Below are 24,625 nucleotides of genomic sequence, written 5' to 3' on the forward strand. Positions count from 1 at the left end.
GTACTCATAAATGTTTTTGTTTTATTTTACTTCGTACGAATCCGGTGACGGGGGTTTCGGGGTTTCCTCGACGAGGAAAAGCGGTTTTCGCGGTCCGAAAAACCCAACATAAGAGAGGAGAAAGCCTAGGTTATATTATCTCATGAGACACCATCTCCATCTCTTTTATAATCCTTGATCTTGGTAAAAAAGGAAAATTTAATTAAAATTTCTTTTTCTTCTTCCTATGGCCGGCCACATCATGGAGTCTAAAAAGGAAAAATTTTTACAACAAAAAATTAAAGCTTCCTTTTAAATCATGATGTCTACAAAAAGGAAAGTTTTAAGCATAATTAAAACTTCTTTATTTGTGGTCTCCCTTTAAAAGAGGAAATTTTAATAACAATTAAAATCTCTCTTTTTAAATTTCCTATTGCACATGGCAATAAAGAAAAGTTTTAAAAATTAATCTCTCTCTTTTAAAACATATAGACAACTACAAAAAAAAGAAAGATTAATTAAAACTTCTCTTTTTAAATCATGGTTATAAAAAAGGAGAGTTTTATTAAAAATTAAAATCTTTCTTTTAAATATTATAGACAACTACAAATAAAGAAAGATTTTAACAAAATTAAAATCTCTCTTTAATCTTTTGTAGATAGCTATAAAAGGAAAGATTTTAAAATCTAAAATTCTCTTTTTAAAACCATGAAGATGATTATAAAAGGATATTTTTAAAAAATAAAATTTCTCTTTTAAATCCCTTTCATGAATGACTACAAAATAAAAGATTTTAACAAAAATAAAATCTCCCTTTAATGCTATGTGGCCGGCCCCATGCTTGGGCACCAAGCATGGTTTGGTCGGCCACTACTTGGGTTCCAAGCCTATGCTTGGCCGGCCCCCTTGCTCCAAGCAAGGTTGTGTCTGACCCATTACTTGGATAAGAAGTGGACTTAGTGGATATAAGGTTTTATAGAGGTTACAACAGGGACCGAGAGGAGGAACTGGTTTTGGTCTCCCAATAAGCTTGAGCTTCCCGTGTTCGCCCCGAACACCCAACTCAAGTTCATCAATAATATCTCATTACACTAAAGAGTTATTATTGCACTACCACACCAATCCCATATTACTATATGGGCTCCTTCTTATCATGAGTGCATTAATCTCCATGTGTTTAAGATATAGAATGTCTACTAATTAAATGAGTTACTGACAACTCACTTAATTAATATTTAGCTCCAATAGTAGTACCACTCAACTTCATTGTCATAACGGACTAGGTCCACCTGCAGGGTTTACATGACAATCCTTATGAGCTCCTCAAGGGGACATCATCAACCTAGATTACTAGGACATAGTTTCATTCCATAATCAACAACACACCATATAAATGATATCATTTCCTAACTTATCGGGCCTATTGATTTAACAAGCTAAATCACACCCTTTGATAAATTAAAGAAATAAATATTAAATATACGTGCTTGTTATTATATCATGATTAAGAGCACACACTTTCATAATAATAGAGATTTTGTTCTCTTATATAGTCAGTATAAAAAGAAACTACCTCAAATGGTCCTGCTCAATACACTCATAGTGTACTAGTGTAATTTTATAGTCTAGATAAACTAATACCAAATTACACTACAACCACTCTAATGGTTTGCCCATTCCATCTTGGTTGTGAGCTACTATTTATAGTTTATAAGGATCTGATAACATGATCTTCTGTGTGTCTCCTCACACCATGTTATCTACAATATAAATTTAATGGACAACTACACTTAGCATAAATGTAGGCATTTGACCAATGTAGTTCTTATTTCTAAATAAATGTTTATCCAAAAAGCTAGGCTTTTTGTATACATTCCAACAATCTCCACTTATACTAAAAGACTATGCTGCCATATACCCTGCCATACATCTGATTCCCATCCCCTCAATATGCCCATTAAAAGCTCTTGCCTTAAGGGCCTTAGTGAAAAGATCCAGGTTATCCGCTGATGTAATCTAGGCGACAACAACTTCTCCTCGTTATACGATGTCTCGTATTAGGTGGTACTTGCACTCTATGTGTTTACTTGCCTTTTGGGTTCGTAGTTCTTTCGAGTTTGCTACTGCACCACTTATTATCACAATACACTGTAATAATTTTTGGACAAACTAGGAATCATGTCTAAGTCCATCATGAAGTTTCTGAGCCATACAACTTCTATGGCTGCCTTAGAGGCTGCCACATACTCAGTTTCTATGGTGGAGTCCGAAAGACATTTATGCTTAACACTCTTCCATTGTTATGACTTTACCTCCTAAAGTAAACACAAAAACCCCGAGGTCGACTTACTATTATCCCTATCTGATTAGAAGTCATAATCCATGTAACCCACAAGGAGCAAATCATCTGCTTGGTAAACACGCATATAATCTCTAGTCCTTCTCAGGTACTTTAATATATGCTTTACGGCAGTCCAATGTCTCTGTCCTAGATTACTTTGATATCTGCTAACCATGCCCACGGTAAAACAGATATCCGGTCTCGTGCATAACATAACATGCATTAGGCTTCCTACAGTTGAAGCATAAGGAATTGCCTTCATTTCTTCTATCTATTTTGATGTCTTCGGAGACATCTCTTTAGATAAAGATACTCCATGCCTAAAAGGTAGAAAACCTTTCTTGGAGTCTTGCATGCTAAAACGAGCTAGGATCGTATCGATATATGAAGCTTGGGATAAGCACAACATTCTTTTCTTGCGATCCCTTATTACTTTGATCCCGAGAATATATGGACATTCTCCCAAGTCCTTCATATCGAATTGCTTGGACAACCATACCCTTATTTCTGACAATACTTTGATATTATTTCCAACTAACAAAATGCCATCTACATATAATACAAGAAATACCAGCACGTTTCCATCACATTTTTTGTATACACAAGACTCATCTGGATATTGAATAAATCCATACGACTGGATTACTTCATTAAACCGGATGTTCCAAGACCTTGAAACTTGCTTCAGTCGATAAATCGACCGATTGAGCTTACACACTAGATGCTCTTTGCCATTTGCAATAAACCCTTCTGGTTGCTTCATATGGATGTTTTCTTCAAGACTTCCATTAAGGAAAGCTGTCTTGACATCCATTTGTCAAACCTCATAATCCATATGAACGGCAATAGATAAGAGTATTAAGATAGACTTAAGCATGGCTACCGGCAAAAAAAGTTTCCTCATAATTGATTCCCTCTTTCTGAGTGTACCCCTTCGCAACAAGCCTTGCTTTGAAGGTTTCCACCTTCCCATCTGTCCCTTTTTTCCTTTTGTAGATCCACTTTCATCTAACGACTTTTACACCATTTAGTGGTTCTACAAGCTCCCAGACCTTATTAGAATACATAGATTCTTTTCAGAATTCATCGCTCTTTGCCAAGATACTGCATCTTTATCTTGGAGTGCTTCGTCATATATCCGGGGATCAGATTCATGTTCACCAGGGATCAAGTCCGAAGACTCTCCCCAAAACATGAATCTTTTAGGTTGCCTTACAACCCTCCCACTACGACGAGGCACTGTCTATAACTATGCATCATTTGTGACACGAGTTACAGTTTCTTGTGATATTTCATCTTGTACTGTTGGTACTAGACTAGACGTGTCCTCTCTAATTTCTTTTAGAACAATTTCACTCATGGGTTTATAATCTTCTTCTAAAAATCGAGCATTGGTGCTAACAATGATCTTCTAATTTTTAGGATTATAAAACAAACCACCTTTCGTTCCTTTAGGATAAACAGGCGAACTTCTGTACGTGATTCCAACTTATCAGTGTCTCCCTTTAGCACACGTGCTGGACTACCCCAAATCTGAATATGCTTCAGACTAGGCTTACGCCATTCCATAATTATATAGGAGTAGAGGGTACTGACTTAGAAGGTACCATATTTAGAATGTACACTGCTGTTTCCAGAGCATATTCCCAAAATGAATTTGGTAATTCTTAATAACTCATCATTGATCTAACTATTTCCATAAGAGTCCTATACCTTCGTTTTACCACACCATTCTGTTGGGGTGTACCAGGTGCAGTCAGTTGGGATTGAATCCCTGAGTTCTGATAAGTGACTCCTAAACTCTCCTAAGAATACTTGCCACTATGATCTTACCGTAGTGGCTTGATACTTTTACCATAATGTTTCTCCACATCAGCCTTGTACTCTTTGAACTCATCAAAGCACTCAGACTTACGGCGCATCATGTAAATGTACCCGTATCTCAAATAGTCGTCTAAAAAAGACAAAATATTCGAAACCACCTCTTGCCTGGATAGTTTTAGGTACAAATTAGAATGAACCAACTCCAATACGTCTTTGGTGTTGGTTGCTACTCGGAAAACCTATAGGTTCCACTGTACAAAAATTTTGTACAAAGGTCTGAACCTTTCCCTAGCTACCATATGTTCTTTTAAATTAAATTTTGGATCGCCTGCGGAACTTAACACGTTTGATCCAAAACTTAATCTATTTGTTCTTTTAGGTTTTGACTTGGATCTCCTGCGGAACTTAACACGTTCGACCCAAGTCTCCTTAAGTTATTAATTCCATTAAATATTAATTTCCATAAAAGGTTCCCAGTACTGACGTGGCGAGGCACATGGCCTTCTTGGATATGGGAGCAACCACCACCGAGACAAAACCTTTAATAGAAAGCTAATATTTAATTTCCTAAAATAACTTTAGGTTAACCAAAGAGAACAATCAAATCACAAGGAAAAGAAAGAAACAAAAGAACACAACTTCGAAAAACCATATTCGAAACACTAGAACGTAAGCCTCTTGTATTTGGTATTATTTCCATAAATAACTAGCATGATGCGGAAATAGAAATTACTAGTTATACCTTGTAGAAAAAACCTCTTGATCTTCTACCGTATTCCTCTTCTTATCCCGGACGTCGTGTGGGCGACGATCTTCCGAGATGAGAACCACCACGCACCTTCTTCTTCTCCAAGCAAGGTTCGGCCACAAGAAGAACCACCTCCAAGGAAGAAGAACTTGATCACCACTAATGCTCCAAAGGATCTTCAAGATGAGGCTTCCTCCTCTTCTTCTTCTCTTTCCTAGGTCCGGCCACCAACAAGAGCTCCAAGAGATGTATGGTTGGGCCACCAAAAGAGAAGAAAGGAGAAAGGCTAGGGCCGGCCACAAGAAGAAGAAAAGAGGGAGAGAAAAATAAAATATTGTCTCTCTTCAAGGCACCTTAACCCCCTCTTTTATAATCCTTGGCCTTGACAATTAAGGAAACTTATTAAAAATAATATCAATAGCTTTCCTTAATATGAATTAATGAGGAATTAATAAAATAAAAACTCCCCATTAAATTCATATGGCCGGCCACAATTTAAAGAGAAGAAAAATTTCCAATCAACAAAAATTTCCTTATTTGTCCTTGTAAATTTAATTTCTCTTCAAAATCCCTTCATGGTTGATAAAAAGGAAATTTCTATAATTTTAATTTTATCAACATGTGGATAATATTTAAAGAGAAAATAAAACATCTCTCCAATCTACAAATAAGGAAAGAGATCTAATCTTTTTCTTTAATCTTTTGTAGATCTATTACAAGAGAGATATTTTAATTTTAATTCTCTTTAAATTATATCTTCCACATAATAATAAAAATTAAAATTAAATTTCTTTTTTTATTTATTTTGGCCGGCCCTACTAGCTTGGGTTCAAGCTAGGGCCGGCCACCCTAGGCCGGCCCTAGCTTGGTTCCCAAGCTAGCTTGGCCGGCCCCTATTGGGTGGGTATAGAAGGTGGGTATAGGTGGGTATAGAACTCTATAAATAAGAGGCTACGATAGGGACCGAGAGGAGGAATTGGTTTTGGTCTCCCGATAAAATTAAGCATCCCGTGTTCGCCCCGAACACACAACTTAATTTTATCAATGATAATTCATTCCACTAGAGAACTATCATTGAACTACCGCACCAATCCCAAATTACATTTTTGGGCTCCTTCTTATTATGAGTGTGTTAGTCTCCCTGTGTTTAAGATATCGAATGTCCACTAATTAAGTGAGTCACTGACAACTCATTTAATTAATATCTAAGTCCAAGAGTAGTACCACTCAACCTTATTATCATGTCGGACTAAATCCACCTGCAGGGTTTAACATGACAATCTTTATGAGCTCCTCTTGAGGACATTCTCAACCTAGTATCTCTAGGACACAGTTTCCTTCTATAATCAACAACACACACTATAAGTGATACCATTTCCCAACTTATCGGGCTTATTGATTTATCGAACTAAATCTCACCCATTGATAAATTAAAGAAACAAATATCAAATATATGTGCTTGTTATTATATTAGGATTAAGAGCACACACTTCCATAATAACCGAGGTCTTTGTTTCTTTATAAAGTCAGTATAAAAGAAACGACCTCAAATGGTCCTACTCAATATACTCTGAGTGTACTAGTGTAATTATACAGTCAAGATAAACTGATACCTAATTACACTACGACCTTCTAATGGTTTGTTCCTTTCCATTTCGGTCGTGAGCTACTGTTTATAATTTATAAGGTACTGATAACATCATCTTCTGTATGTGACACCACATACTATGTTATCTACAATATAAATTAAATGAACAACTACAAATGTAGATAATTAGACCAAATGTGATTCTTTATTCATAATGAATGTTTACAAAGCTTAGACTTTCAGTATACATTCCAACATTTGGCTCTATACCCCTTAGTCTTAAAAGCATCTTGGTCATTTTCCCTTCCAAGCAAGACTCATAGGTTGGAAAGTTTTCAACCACCAATGAACTCAAAAGTCCATCGGCTATTAACCTTTGAATCCTACTTAAGTTAATATGACCTAGCCTTAGATGCCAAAGATATGTTTGGTTCATTTCCGAAGGTTGCTTTCTCTTATTAAAATTAGAAGATGCGTTATTAATTTCCTTTTGTTGCATTGTGGTAGTATTGCATACCAGAATAGATAACTTTCCTATTTTTCTTGATAACAACTTTGTCATCAAAATAGACAGAATATCCATCCTTAAATAGTTTTAGAAACTGAAATCAAGTTCTTTCTAAAATTTGGTACGTAAAGACAATCAATGTTTTATTCCTATCAAAGGATAAACATCTCCCACTGCAACAGCTGCTACTTTTGCAGTAGTGCCCATGTAGACGGTATTTTCCCTTTCATATAGTTGTCGAGTTTCCTGGAACCCCTGTAATTAATTGCAGACATGATCAGTGGCTCCCGTATCTACACACTAGGTACTGGTAGATAACACCACTAAACATGTTTCAATAACTAATGAATAAAATACACCTTTATTGTTCTTTTTTCTGAAAGGACAGTCCACCTTAGTGCCTAAGTTTTATTTCCAATCATTATAATTTATGACTAGTAAGTGTATTCTCTAACATCTAGGGGATTGAAAAATATTTGAAATCCTAAGAATCACAAAAATATTTGGTCAAGACCAATACCTCAAAATCCCCATGAATTTTGTATGCCACGTTAGTGTGGACGTATACAAATTCAATCATTTGTAAGAGGAGATTTTATCAATTAATTTTATTGTCTTATCATCCTATCTTTATGACAAATAAAATTAATAGTTGGTCTGTCTTCAATCAAATATTTGGTTAAAACTTTAGAATCTAAAATAATATTGATTCCTCAAAACAATATCGTTTAAATTCACCAACACCTCAAACACCGTGAATTTTGTATGCCACGTTAGTGTTGACGTATACAAATTCAAATATTTGTAAGAGGAGGGTCTTACCCATTAATTATCTTGTCAACCTTAAATTACCTCTAACACCATGAATTTTATATGCCACGTTAGTGTGGACGTATACAAATTCAAATATTTATAAGAGGAGGTTTTACCCATTAATTTTATTTTGTCAACCTAACTTTATGACAAATAAAATTACCTCAAACACCATAATTTTTGTATGCCACGTTAGTGTGGATGTATACAAATTCAAACATCTGTAAGAGGGGGTTTTACCTAACTTTATGACAAATTAATAGTTGGGTTTCCTTTGGTCACGCAAAAATAGCAGTGACTCCGTTGGGGAGGATACTATTAAATGCGTCTAAGTATATACCATTACTTGATACTTAGTCCATTAAATAGGATTGTGCCTTTCAGTTGGAGAAGATCACACGCTCCTAAATAATTTCCTATAATCATCCATAAAAGGAAGTTTGATCTAGTGACCTACAAACAAACTCATCTGTTGTGGAGGAAGTCACTCAGAGCCAACACATAAGTTTGTTTGCATCACTTTCAAACCAGTAATGAAGACCGTGGAATTTATTTATAAATCCCTCTCCCACTTAGTTATTTAAGATGAGGATTTTAACATGCACACACACACACATCACAACAAATAAAAGCAATAAATATGGAAAAATAATTTTCCAACTATTATGGTCTCTTCCATCACTGTCCTCCGTGTGCTACCAACCCTAGCTGTTGCCATCTTTAGCCACTGCAATCGGGTCTAGTCGTTGCATCTATCTTGCTTCTTATTCCGCTGCGCCTCTGATCCTCAAATAGTATCACGCCTCGCAAGAATATAATCCGCGATAAAAATAGAAGTTTACATTTATCAATCCTATATTCCACAAGGGAATGTGCATGTAATCTAGATCGAAACAAAAATGTAAAATCCTAAAACTAATACAGCTCCTGCTGTATGTAATACATACAATCATGCACACACATAAAAATGCCCTCGACATGCCCGAGGGTCCAATCACACACAATCACATTAGGGCCATAATAGATGGATCTAGGATGCCTGCAACCACAGAGTTAATCTATTTTTCACATCCTACTATTATCCTGCCTAAAATATGTATGACATGTGCATAATTAAATTGAAAAACCAAACACATAGAGGTAATACCCTAGCACTGATACCAATTGTTGTTTGCTATTCAGAATATCGTACTGGTTCCTCTGTATAAAAATTTTGTATAAGTCCCGAACCTTTCCTAACAACCTATTGTGTTATTTAGAAATTAAATTTGGAATCACAAACAGAACTTAACATTATTGATTCCAAATTCAACTTATCGGTTCTTAGAGGTTTAGACTTGGATTGCAAACGATGCTTAACATTATTAATCCAAATCCACCCATGTTACAAAGTTAATTAAATATTTATTTCAGAGATAGGCTTCCAGGTTAAACATGGCGAGACACTAGGCCTTCTTGGGTATGGGATCATCCACCACTTCCTAGACAAAACCTTTCAATGAAATTCAATATTTAATCTCCTAATAGTAACCCTAGGTTTAACCATTAAGAACAATCGAATCACAAGATCGAAAAGCAAAAGAAATACAAAATCAAAACATAAATTTGATTGCCTAGAATCGTTAGCCTCTTGTGTTTGGTAATTCAAAATTCATACAAAGAAAACTAGCATGATGCGGAATAAGACAACTAGTTATACCTTTCTTTGTAGCTAAAGACCTCTTGATCTTCTGTTGTATTCCTCACCTCCTCTTGGACGTCGTGTGGGCGACGATCTACCAAGATGAATTCCACCTGGACCACTTCTTCTTCTCCAAGACTCTTGAGCCATCAAGAGATGCCAAAATAGGAAATTTTCTTCTCTTATTCTTCCTCTCCAAGCAACCGGCCACCAAGATGATGAAGCTTGAAGAACCGCCGGCCTCAAAGGAAGAAAACAAAAGAGAAGAGCATGGAAGAGATTCAGCCACCAAGGAATCAAGACTTGTGTGTCGCTGGCCCTTAAAGAAACAATAAGGGTGCCGACCACACAATGAAGAGAGGAGAAAGCCTAGGTTATATTATCTCATGAGGCACCCTCTCCATCTCTTTTATAATCCTTGATTTTGGTAAAAAAGGAAAGTTTAATTAAAACTTCCTTTTTCTTCTTCCTATGGCCGGCTACATCATGGAGTCTAAAAAGGTAATTTTTTTACAACAAAAAAATTAAAGCTTCCTTTTAAACCATGATGTCTAAAAAAAGGAAAGTTTTAAATATAATTAAAACTTCTTTATTTATGGTCTCCCTTTAAAAGAGAAAATTTTAATAACAATTAAAATCTCTCTTTTTAAATTTCCTATTGCACATGGCAATAAAGGAAAGTTTTAAAAATTAATCTCTCTCTTTTAAAACATGTAGACAATTACAAAAAAGGAAAGATTAATTAAAACTTCTTTTTTTTGAAATCATGGTTACAAAAAGGAGAGTTTTATCAAAAATTAAAATTTTTCTTTTAAACATTATAGACAACTACAAATAAGGAAAGATTTTAACAAAATTAAAATATCTCTTTAATCTTTTGTAGATAGCTATAAAAGGAAAGATTTTAAAATCTAAAATTCTCTTTTTAAAACCATGAAGATGATTATAAAAGGATATTTTTAAAAAATAAAATTTCTCTTTTAAATCCCTTTCATGAATGACTACAAAATAAAAGATTTTAACAAAAATAAAATCTCCCTTTAATGCTATGTGGCCGGCCCCATGCTTGGGCACCAAGCATGGTTTGGTCGGCCACTACTTGGGTTCCAAGCCTATGCTTGGCCGGCCCCCTTGCTCCAAGCAAGGTTGTGTCTGACCCATTACTTGGATAAGAAGTGGACTTAGTGGATATAAGGTTTTATAGAGGTTACAACAGGGACCGAGAGGAGGAACTGGTTTTGGTCTCCCAATAAGCTTGAGCTTCCCGTGTTCGCCCCGAACACCCAACTCAAGTTCATCAATAATATCTCATTACACTAAAGAGTTATTATTGCACTACCACACCAATCCCATATTACTATATGGGCTCCTTCTTATCATGAGTGCATTAATCTCCATGTGTTTAAGATATAGAATGTCCACTAATTAAATGAGTTACTGACAACTCACTTAATTAATATCTAGCTCCAAGAGTAGTACCACTCAACTTCATTGTCATGACGGACTAGGCCCACCTGCAGGGTTTACATGATAATCCTTATGAGATCCTCAAGGGGACATCATCAACCTAGTTTACTAGGACACAATTTCATTTTATAATCAACAACACACCATATAAATGATATCATTTTCCAACTTATCGGGCCTATTGATATAACGAGCTAAATCACACCCTTTGATAAATTAAAGAAATAAATATTAAATATACATGCTTGTTATTATATCACGATTAAGAGCACGTACTTTCATAATAATAGAGGTTTTGTTCTCTTATATAGTCAATATGAAAAGAAACTACCTCAAATGGTCATGTTCAATACACTCATAGTGTACTAATGTAATTTTATAGTCTAGATAAACTAATACCAAATTACACTGCAACCACTCCAATGGTTTGTCCATTCCATCTTGGTTGTGAGCTACTATTTATAATTTATAAGGATCTGATAACATGATCTTCTGTGTGTCTCCTCACACCATGTTATCTACAATATAAATTAAATAGACAACTACACTTAGCATAAATGTAGGCATTTGACCAATATGATTCTTATTTCTAAATAAATGTTTATACAAAAGCTAGGCTTTTAGTATACATTTCAACAGTAACAAGACTCCGATGACTAGAGGCTTCAAGTTTACTATTTTAAGTTGTCGGTATAAAATTTTATTACTGCTTTTATATTGTACTTGAAATTGTAAAGAATTTTCGAGCTTATAGTGATTTCCCACTGAAAGTGATCAACGATCGTGGGCCTTGGAGTAGGAGTCGTCCTAGGCTCCGAACCAAATAAAAGACTTGGTGTTTGCGTGTTTGCAACTATCTTTCATATTTTCGCTGCGTTTTATTCTTATGTCTTCCGAAACGAAAGTGAAAGCCACGAGCGCTATTCACCCCCCTCTAGCGCTTTCAATCCAACAGAACACATAGCCTGATGTGAATTTTCTATCATCCAGGTCTCCAACCCAATCTTTCTTTGAATAACCTTTCAGACTCATATCTGATTCTTGAAAAATAGAGACAATAATCTGTTGTCATCTTTAGATATCTGAATATTCTTTTTACCACCTTCCCGTGTCTCGGTCCTGGGTTTGACTGGAAGTGACTGATTAAGCCAACAACATAACTGATATCGGGACGTGTACACAACATAGTGTACATCAAACTACCAATAGCACTGACATATGATTTTTTATTTATTTTAGCTATTTCCTTTGGAGTTTTGGGACACATACTCTTGCTCAAAATAGTACTTTTCACAATAGGTGTATGTTCTATATTGCAATTAGACATGCTAAAATGATGTAACACCTTATTTATATAAGACTTTTGTGACAGACCCAAAATTCTTTTAGGACGATCTCTAATGATCTTTACCCCTAAGATGTACTCAGCTTCTCCCATATCCATTGTATCAAATTATGATGACAATCACTTCTTGACTTTATTCACATACCCAATGTCATTTCCAATTATTAGCATATCATTAACATTTAATGATAAAATGATATACTTTCCTTTTTCCCTTTTTAGAAAAATACAATGATCCTCATTGATCATCTCAAAACCATAAGATAAAATAACTTTCTTAAATCTTATGTTCCATTGTCTTGACGCTTGTTTTAACCCATATATAGACTTTTTAAGTCTACATACTTCTCCTCTTGGCCTTTAGCAATGAAACCTTCTGGTTGAATCATATAGATTTCCTCGTCAAGCTCACCATTAAGGAAAGCAGTTTTTATATCCATTTGATATAATTTCAAGTCATCATATGCCACAGAGGCCAGAATAACTCGTATTGACACAAATTTTACTACGGGAGAAAATATCTCTTCAAAATCAATATCCTCCATTTGGGTATATCCTTTTACAACTAAATGAGCTTTGTATCCGTTAATCGATCAATCAACTTTCCTCTTTATTTTGAGAATCCACTTATTCCCAATAGCCTTTTGGCCTGGAGGAAGATCGACTAAGTCCCAAACATGATTCTGATTTATAGACTCCATTTCTTCAACCATTGTAGCTTTCCATTTTCTCTAACTCTACATCCCAATGCTTCCTCAATGGATCGAGGTTCGTCATCGTTAACTGGAAGTGTTATCAATACCTCATACTCAATATCAAACCTCTTCTTAGGTTTGATTTTACGAACACATCTTCATAAGTTGGGCTGTTGAGAAGTCAACTCATGACTTGACATATCACTCCCACTCGGTTGACTAGACTCAGACATCCTTTTTGGCACCTCTCTTGTTAATAATATCTCATCCTCTTCAAATAGAGGAACATTTTTATCAACATCTTCTTTGGTTGAGAACTCAATTTCAAAAAAAGTCGCATCTCTTAAATCTATTTCAGAGATGGTTCCATCTAGTTGCTCACCTATGAAAACATAACCTTTGGTGGTCTTATGATATATAATAAATACATTTCTTATCCCTAGGTTCTAGTTTTCCATACTTGTGAGAACTATCATTAACATAAGCAGCTGACCCTCAGGGTTAGGGATGACAATGGGTTGGATTCGGGTTGGATTCTATATCCTTCGTCCCCATACCCATCGGGTATAAGATCTCCGATGGGTATACCCATACCCATTAAATCATTGGATATCTTCTATGGTTATAATTTTTCTTCTTTATATCCAACTATTATCATTCGACAAAAATATATTAAAATTAACAACCTATTAAAAAATATATATAATTAAAAAAATAGATTAAATATCTATATAGTCTCCTTCTAATATCAATAAAAATAGTAAGTTGATTTTGAAATTTTTTTTCTTTAATATATGTATATATATTATTTAATCGGGTATTCGGGTCGGGTATCGGGTATTGATAGTCCCTCCTCCATTCGGGTCGGATGTCGGATCCTCCATCGGGTTCGGATGAAATTGCCATCCCTATTCAGGGTTTCAGATTACTCAAATTCAATTTTTTGCTTGTCCATCGTTCATATGGGATAGATGGAACAGATTTTGAAGACACTTTGTTAAGTATATAGGCCGCAATTAATAATGCATCTCCCTAATAGGAGATCGGCAAATTAGCCTGCGCCATCATAGACCTAACCATTTCAAGAAGATCCCTATTTCTTCTTTCAGCTACCCCATTTTGCTGTGGAGTTCCAGGGATTGTCAGCTGTCAAATAATCTCTCTATCATTACATATTGTCTTGAACGTATCAGACAAGTATTCTCCTCCATGGTCAGTGCGTAAAGTCTTAACTTTACATTCCGTTTGTTTCTCAACTTCGTTCACATAACGAATGAAGCAATCTAATGTTTCAGATTTATGAGAAATCAAATACACATGACTGAAACGAGAGAAATTATCAATAAATTTAATGAAATAGGAAGCTCCATGTTTAGCCTTCATATTCATTGGACCATAAATATCCGAATGAATAATTGCAATGGTGATTAAGCTCTAATAGCCTTACCAAATGGTTTTCTAGTTATTTTTCTAGCAAGACAATGCTCACATATAGACAAGTGAATCTTAGCCTTAGTGTACAATAGACCCTCTTTAGCCAACCGATTCATATGTTCTTGTCCTATGTGTCCTAATCTAGCATGCTAAACCTCATCAATTATACCTGCATCACTAATTAGAGTAATGTTTAAAAAATAAACCTCAATAGCAGAATTGACATCTGGTTCTACATCAAGAACCATAAAACTATTTATTAAAAAATCATATCCGATTGACACTAAGTCAATCTTAAGTTTAACACACCGACTGTAAAAATTAATACAATACCCTAAATCAAGAAGACATGTAACAGGAATAAGATTTCGTCAAATTTCAGGAGCATACAGGATATCATGTAGAAACAAAACACTACCACCACGGAGGTTGAGTTTACAAGTGTCGACTCCTTTGACTTCAACTCTTGTATTATTTTCTACATAGATCCATTTGTTACCAGTTGGTACCCGACGGTACTCTACAAATGTAACTCACTCCCGAGCTATATGGTTGGTTGCTCCCAAATCTATAATCCATAAAGGATAAGAATCAACCAACAATACTGAACTAGCAATAAAATGCTCAGAAAAAGAAGACACACTTGGATTTACCTTTTTCGGCTCAGTGCACTCCCGAGTGAAGGGAACGAATAACTGCTTGAACTTGTTGTTCATCAGTCAACTCATAACCAACAGTTTTAAGCTCCCGAATCATGTTCAGCATCTTACTTAGGTTTGAACAATTGAAACATTCGGATGCTTCTTGCAGCTGCCAAACTTGATCGTCAGCTATCGAAACTTGCTCAAACTTACTCCACTGTATTTTTCTTTAAGGGCTACCTAGACTGCATGAGCCGTAAGATACGACTCATACTCAAAAGCTAGGTCGTCTACCAATGAACTAATGAATATGTCATTTTCAGTGGAGTCTTTTTTCTTCCATGCCTTATAAGCATCAAGATCTCATTTGTTCTGTGTAGTGAGACCATCTACAGGTTCTACTATAACCAAATTTACAACCTCCAGAACTTCTAGTTTCTCAAGTACATACTGTATCCTAAGGTGCCAGATCTTATAGTTATCCCTATTAAGTTTTTCACTCTTATTGAGTTCAGCTATAATATTCTTGGTTACCATAATCTATCATAAATAAACACATTATTTAGTATTCAATGTAATTCATATGCATGTAATTTATGATTGACTCAATATTAATTTGAGTTGGTTTACAAAATCAAGTGATAACTACGTTTTCACTCATCAATCGTATGACCAATCAAATCAATATTGATCAATTATATTACACACATCTCAACAAATGAACTAATAATTTATTATATCATGATTTCTTTAATTAAATGAACTAATCATTTAATAAAATGAACTAATCATTTATCATGCATCATATAGAGTAAACAACATAAATTAACATATGAATGAACATATCATTAACATAAAAATATACCGCATATTGTTAACATATAACAAACTGACATGAACTAAATGGACTAATAGTGTTCATAGATAATAACAGTAACAATAACAGAACTCTAATAAAATAGATAGGCTAACACCACTCTCACTAGGACAAGCACTAGTGCAGTGACCGACATTATCCCTTTCAACTTGGACTCATTTGGGGTAATCATAGGTGAGACAACTTCAGGATTCTCTATTGGATCCACAATCGGATCCACTTCTAGATCCTCCACACACTCTTTTGGATCCTCCTCCGATTCTTTAGGACCCGAATCCTCCTCTGATTTAGTTCCATCACACTTCGCGACAAGTCAATGTGGTAATTGTTCGTGCCATCTAAAAAATTAAAATTAAATAAGTCAGTACAAAACCGACTAACTAGTACAAAATTAGATTAATTCAATTTATACAAGCATAGAACCAACATAATAAATCAAGACAAATAAATCTTCTCGATTTTTAGGAGTCTAAGTCTAGTGACCCATTGGACCGGTCGATCGGAAATCTAGATCCTAAGATTGGTCCATTGTAATTGTTAGAACTAATCTAATTAGACAGGGATCTGCAGTATTTGATCTAAGCTCATTTCAGTCAATCTCAAACTTATTAATCAAATCCAGGTCTGTTTGATGAAACTAATGCCCATTGGATTAAGTTTGACTCATTAGAACAAATATAATCTATTTGATCAAATTTGACCTATTAGAACAAATCTGGTTACTTGATCATATTTGGTCCAAACCCAATTAAATCAACCCAAATTAATTTAGGTTTGGATCAAACTAGTTTGGTTAAACCAATTAATAGTTTGAACTTGACCGGAGTCTAATTGAACCAGACCGGTCCATTACAAAAATATGACCTTTGTTTAATCGATTAAATTTAAAATATAATCGATTGAATAAAAGATTTAATCAATTAAATGTATAATCGATTAAAGTTCATGTTTTTTTATTTGATTTTCTAAAATCAAACTTTTCCTCAATTCATTGTGCTTTGTCATTTCACTATAACATGTTTTTTTCATTGCTTTCTTTACCACACGGCACCCACGTCGCACGCCACTGCCTACATGCAATCGCGACAAAAATGGTCGCCGACCATGAAGGCCAATCTCCAGCCTATTCGGCGGTCGCCGGTCCTTTCTGGCGCTGGACATTGGTCACCCCTTGCCCAAAGACGTCGTCGTCACCTAATAGCATAGAAACTGGGAGAGGTAGCCTTGAGCACGTAGTTGACCAAATAGGACTTAATCACCAACATCGGAATGTCATCGTCGACATCCTAATACGGTCACCGACGCTCTCCGGCCACAGGAGCCGATCACTAGCCTTGCCTGTGATAATACGACAACGGAGAGAATGTATCCCTTTGCCTTGATACATTTCCCAGCTTTATGAGCACAAGAACAACACTGACCATGGTTCGCAACAAGGTCTATTACCTTGGGACGATTGTAGATTGCAACAAGTTCACAATCCTTAAAGGCAACAACTCGATTTGACAATGAACAACACATATATTTTTATGCAAGTGATTTTACAGAAAATATAGTGAACATGCATTTCATAATTCGTTTCAAGCATTTAGAATTAAGCTCTGATACCATTGTTGTATTCTAAATGCATTCAAAAATATAAACGGTAAACACTTACAGTAATCTCCCATAGATTTGCAATCGACGACGGTGTGATCTTTAGACTTGCTATCGGAAGATCAATTACAAAATCGAAAAGCTCTCCATAATTTCACAAATCAAATCCCACAGCCTCGGATGCTACAACTCCTCAACTCTTCCACAACCTCGTGAACTACCCTTGGATGCACCCTTTATAATGGGAATTATCCAGGGGGTAAATGGGATATTTTGCCCCAAAGAAAATGGGCAATGTGGGCATGCCCACGTTCCCATTTCCTACAAGTTCTGAAACAAAAAAAAGACTTATGAAGGTTTCCAAGACTCTATCTTGAGGTAAGTAGTGTGGGAAGGAAGAAAAAAAGGAACGAAAAGAAAGCTCGAGTGGTGTTGCACTAATTTTGAGAGGCAAAAAATCATGAACGAAAAGAAATGAGGGTGATTACACCGATTCTAACTTAAACTGAAAAGCTTAAAACCGAACAAAAATAAGGTGAAAAATAATAAGAGAAAACCCCCTACTTGAATGGTGGTACAAAGGGAACAAGACTTTGATACCACTTGTAGGATCGATATGCACGTGAGAGGGGTGGTCGTGGTGAATCACATGATTTTAAAAAACTTATCTTTATGACTTTTTAAAACTGAGTGCGTAACAGAAAGAAGATACAAACAAAAAAGAAAAGAGAAAAAGCAGAACACAAGATGTTTTTACTTGGTTCATAGCCTTCGATTACTTCTACTCCAAGACCTAGGTCCTTTGGACCTTTCCGATGGAAAATCCACTAAATTCAAATCTCAGATACAAAGTACGAGGAAAGTATAACACCTTACACTTCCTTTCAGCAAAATATAAATAACTTAAAATAAATGTTACCAACACAAGGGTGAAGAAATTGTTAGCTTAAGTGTTGGAGTTGGTCCGTCTGCAGCTGTCGGGTGAAGCAAATTTGTTGGACAACAACAATACAAAGTTGGAATAGCCGAATGATCGAGAATAAGCACAAATGACTTGTTGAAAATTGATATATGAGGTTGCTGTCGAAGCTCCTTTTATAGGCTTCCGGATGCCTGGACCACCCCCAGGGGCCTAGATCACCCCCGGGTGTCTGGAATGATGCTTATCCGATCCTGCTTCGACAGTGTGTTATCCACCTCCAGGCCTCTGGACCATCCCCAGGCGTCTGGAATGCTGATGTGGCTGCACCTTGACGAAGTTCTATCCAATATCCTCTATCCACTCTTGGGCGTTTGGACCACCCCTAGGTGCCTGGACGCTAACGTGTGCCCGCCAATCAGAGTGCACCAACTTATTTAAATGAGTGGTTGGGTTCAAGATCATATATGCACCTAGATCCACTTCGAGCGCCCAGACCACCAGGCGCCCGGTCCCTTCCCGGGCGCTTGAAGCTCCTTTTTCTAGCCACGATGTCCAACACCACAGGATTAGAAAAATAGGCATAATATGAAAAATAAATATTTTGACTGTCATAGGACTGTCCGGTCATGACTTCAGATTTTGCTAAAATCCTAGGTCGGACTAACGCCTACTGTTCCCTCAACCGAGAACACATCCTCACTGTGTCTCTCTCCTCCAATGCTTACCTCCACTTATCCTTTGTAGACTTACTTAACCTTGATCTCTTGATCTACCAGGTCTTCCTGCTAGATGCCCCACCTAGACTTTAGTAGTTGTTAGGTACAAAAGACCCAACTAGACTTTCTGTCAGATATCAACCTATTTGGTCTTCTTGTGCCAATTATCAGGTCCTCCAGACCTAATTCGACTTCAGCCTAATATCAAATCCTATCAAGTTTTTTAGTTTTACACATTTGGTAAATAGGTTAGAAAACACAATATCTAATTTTAACCATTTGTCATATATCAAAACCCAAGTTTGATTATTAGTGTTAACTACACCAACAATAATAATACTTATACTTATCAGGCCAACCAATTATTATATATGAGACCCTTTACAATTGACTTTTGGTTAGGAATTTAATATATCTCATTTTAGAATATTTGGATGTGCGGTATATGTGCCAATTAGTCCACTATAACGTACTAAAATGGAACCCAAAAGAAAATTGGGAATATATGTTGGATATGATTCTCTTTTAATTATAAGATATTTGGAACCAATGACAGTAGATGCCCTTGAAATGCAATTTGCCGATTGTCACTTTAATGAAATAATTTTTCAAAGTTAGAGGGAGAAAATAAAGAGTTTCCCAAAGAAGTCACTTGACATGCATCATTATCGTAATTTGATCGTCGTACAAATCAATTTGAACTTGAAGTTGAAAGAATTGCAAAATATTACAAATCAATTGTATGATGCAACCACCGACTTTAAAATAGTGACTAAGTCACATACACCAATTATTAATGCTCTGGATTATATTCATGTACCAATTGAACAATCAATTAATGAGACTACTATTCTCTTGAAGCGTGGTAGACCGATTAGTTATAAAGATAAAAATCCCTGAAAAAGAAAAGGAGCAACTAATCAAGATATTCATTTTGAAGTGGCTTGGTCTCCTATAGATATGATTGACATAACTATTAATAAAACCCTAGAAGATGTCCAGATACTTGAGAATAATGAAGATATCTCAATAAATTATGTCAAAACGGGGAAGAAATTGAATCAAGAATTTTGATTTGCATATAGTATCTGGACGTTTGTGGACGAATTGTTTATGAAAATCTGAATAGTGTAATGCTTATCAATATTTATCATGTCAAGACGACATGATAAATTAGTTGTCGACAATAGATTTGCATATAATGTAATGCTTGATATTGTTTATGAAAATGAGGATCAAGAACCTAAATCTATTGAACAATGTCGTAGTATGCATGATTGACCAAAATGGAAAGATACAATTCAAGAGGAATTAAACTCACTTGTAAAATGTGAGGTTTTGACATCTATAGTCCAAACATGAAAAGGCGTAATCCTTGTAGGGTACAAATGAGTTTTTGTATGAAAGCAAAATGCGAAAAATGAAATCATAAGATATAAAGCTCGTTAGGCGACACAAGGTTTTTCTTAAAAACCCAGTATTGATTATGAAGAAACATATTCCCTTATAGTGGATGCAATCACATTTCGATATCTTTTTTGTATGACAGCACAAGAAAAGTTTGAAATGTGTTTGATAGATATAGTAACAGCTTATTTGTATGAAAAACTTGATAATGATATTTATATGAAAAATCTCTGAATGACTGACGATGCCAGAAACATCAAGTTCAAATTTTAAGAATATTTATTCCATTAAATTACAAAGATCATTGTAGGGATTGAAGCAATCTGGACTTATTATAGGATTAAAAAGATAGTAGAGGGGGAGTGTATACTATTCATTACTTTTTATAAAATCACGAGTTAAAGCAAACATTGTAGAAAAGAGAAAGTAGAAAGAGCAAGCGCTAACACAAGTATTTTTTACTTGGTTTGAAGCCTTTGACGATGCCTACTCTAACGCCTGCACTCGTTGAGTTCTTTCGTTGGAAAATTACTATCAATTTGAAAATAGAGTTACAAAATTTGAGTACACGAACTGTAAACTAAAAAGTTACCAACAAGAATGAAGTATCAACACAAATGCTTGATCGTCAGTTGTCAGAGCAGCCTTTCAATATCGTCAGAGTCTTCTTGGAGCAGCACGCAAGAACAAAAGTTGTAGAGAATGTTATATTAAAGCTTCTGGTCGGCCTTTTTATAGGTCATTTTCGGGTGCTTGCACTACCCTAGGGAACCTGGAGTGTTGACATGGCGGCTCCTCAGCGAAACTCTATCTCTAAAAGTTTATCCTTCTCATGGCGCTCGGACCAGTCCAGGAGCTTGGACCCTAACGTGTGTCGTCCACTCAGCGTCTGCCACATTATCTGGTTGCTTGCTAGCTTACCCCTTGTCTGGGAGCCTGGACCACCTTCGGGTGCTCGGACCTCTGGGCGGTTGGACCAAGTCCGGGCGCTTGGAACCTTTTTTTTAGCCTTTTACTTTCTTGTATCATTAAGTTATCACAACAAGAAATAATATGAAAATGAGTAATATATTTAACAATCTCTGGACCGTCCGGTCCTGACTTTGAGTTTCTCTAAAACCCTAGGTTGGACTGACGGCTACTGTTCCCTCAACCGGGAATGCATTCTCACTAGATCTCTTCTCCAATTGCTTACCTCCACTTACCAATTGTAGACTTGATGTCAAGTCCCTTGACCCACGAGGACTTCCTATTAGATCTCAACCAATCTGAACTTCAACCAATTGTCAACCCAATTGGACTTCCTCCTGCTAGATCTCAACCAATTTGGATTTTGTGCTAACTATCTGTTGGGGTTGCAAGGTTGCAAATATAGTCCCACATTGAAAACACATGGGAAAGATCATGAGTTTATAAGAAAAAGATATCTTTATTGACATGAGACATTATGTGTAGAGCTCAAGAGCAAAATCATGAGGGCTTAGACCCAAAGTGGTCAATATCATACCATTGTGGAGATATCTAAATTATTTTTGATCCTATAATTGGTATCAGAGTTAGGCCGCTCTGAATTGGTAAAACCACCAATCGAGCAAGGGGGATCCTTTTGAAAGTAAACTATATATCATTTTTATGTAAAAAATATTCTTACGCCTTTCGTTTTCCCTCCAAATTTCTTTTTTTTAAAGGGTCATTTTCATTTTTTCACTATTGATCAGTGTTGACGAAATATCACATTTAAAGAAATTTATAATAATAATAATAATAATTTATTATTATTATTTTATTATTTTTTCTCAAAATTAGTGAAATACTATTTTATTTCTCTCCCGCACTACTGAGCCAAGACCTAGTCTTGGGACAAGTTTTTATTTTGTTGTGCAAGTGCTCTTTTAAATGGCTTACCAAGAAGATTACAGCACCACACACCCACCACTCTTGTCCAACGAGAATTTTGGATACTGGAAAGACCAAATGGAGCACCAACTAAGGACCCAGGCGGAGATATGGACCATGATCCAGACCAGATTCATACTCCCCACCGAAGAAGGTATGCCCATTGCCTGCGACAAGTGGGATGCACAAATAAGGAGAAAGATTGGAGCCGATGCAAAAGCAACATGTACTCTCCTAAGCGGACTAACAAATAACGAGCCTGATCGAGTTGGAAAGTTCAACAACACTAAGGAGCTTTAGGAAAAATTGATCGAGCTTCATGAAATTCCGTCAGAGTCAGAAGACCAAGTAAAACCTGAGTTTGAATATGAATATAAATCCCCAGAGTCAACCTCTGAACCAGACTCAGAAGAATCAGATCAGACCAATTTCATAGTACTGATGGCCAAGGAAGAGATAACTAAATCTGAGTCTAAATTTGAAATGACAACAGTCAAGGGGGAGAATCCTATCATGGATCTAAAAGGTAAAATTGTAATAAAAATTTCAAATTTCACATAACTTGTTTTAAGTGTAGGAAGAGAGGGCACCACGGAAACCAATGCCCTACTCGTAAGATTCGGACGACTCAACTAGAGGAGAAGGAGTCATGAAAAGAGTCGGACGAAAAAGAACACGATCAAGCAAGCTTTGTTGCTCTACCAGTACAAGCGTACGTTGCCGAAACCAAGTCTGAAACCAGAGTGGAATCAGAAACCAAGTCCAAAAGAAGCCACGGATCCGTATCCATTTCCGAAGGGCCAAATGACATTGTAAGTTCTCTGTTCGCCGGTACTCAAGTAGATGAATTACAAAACTTAATTGAATACTTGTTAAGAAAATTGGCCAAATCCAATCTCCGGGTCAAGTCACTCTAAAAGGAGGTAACAACTCTTAAGGAAGTGATCAACTCAAGTTCTTTGAATGAGCAAGTTCAAGAAGGAACCTCAACTTAAGTCCAACAACTTGAGAAAGAGAATTCTAATTTAAACTCAAGTCAAAGAACTCAAGGACTCATTGGAACGGTTTACCTTGGGTTCCAAGAATCTTGATTTGATTCTTAGAAAACAAAGAGCCATATGGAATCGATTCAGACTTGGATATAAGGCTAAACATAAATTTAAGTCTTATCTATCGCTTGTTAATCGAACACATAGAAGAACTGTTCAAGAATGGATCCCCAAGTCTAATCTGACTAATCAAGTTAGACTTGGGCAATATTAGATCCCCAAGGATTAAATCCATTAGCTTGATGGACCTTATCGAGGCTATGATCTAGGGGGAGCTAATAGAAAAATCATATTCATTAGATAAATTTGTTTGATGTATGTTCTACTGCTCTTTATTATTTATGTTTAGATTAGGGTAGATAAGGACTTTGGTTTGGTTCACACTTGACTCGTTAGACCTAGGATTTTAAGAAAAGGAATTAAATATTTAATTTCTTTAAAAGATTTTGTCTAAAAGTGATTGATGATCTAATACCCAAGATGACATCATGTGTCGCCACAGTCTGCAAGCCAATTATTGAAATGAATATTTAATTAACTAACTGTTAAACCTTAGTCTAACTCAAATGTAGATCAATCCTTAGATTTTAATCTGAAGTGAAGATTAAATTAACTATCTCATGAAACTATTAAGGTTCTCTGATTAAAAATCTAGAAAAGGGTTAGATGAACCTATGTTTAAAATAAAAAGTAATTAACCAAATTTAAATTAATTAAGTTCAATTTAATTAAAATTAATTCTAATTAATTAATCAAAGCCACATTAATTTCAAACTGTAATTAATTTTAAAATCTTAATAAATTTCAAAACTAAAATTAATTTTAAATCATAATTAATTTCAAAACTATAATTAATTTTAAATCATAATCAATTTTAAAATTATAATTATTTTCAAATCATAATTAATTTCTAAAATATTAATCATTTTCAAATTATAATTAATTTTAAAACTATAATTATTTTCAAATCATAATTAATTTTCAAAATCTTAATTATTTTTCAAAATCTTAATTATTTTCAAATATTAATTAATCTCTAAAATTTTAATTATCCTCAAATATTCAAATTTAATTAATCTTCAAATTCTAATTAATTTT

Source organism: Zingiber officinale, chromosome 8B (genome assembly GCF_018446385.1).
Source record: "Zingiber officinale cultivar Zhangliang chromosome 8B, Zo_v1.1, whole genome shotgun sequence".
NCBI classification, from domain to species: domain Eukaryota; kingdom Viridiplantae; phylum Streptophyta; class Magnoliopsida; order Zingiberales; family Zingiberaceae; genus Zingiber; species Zingiber officinale.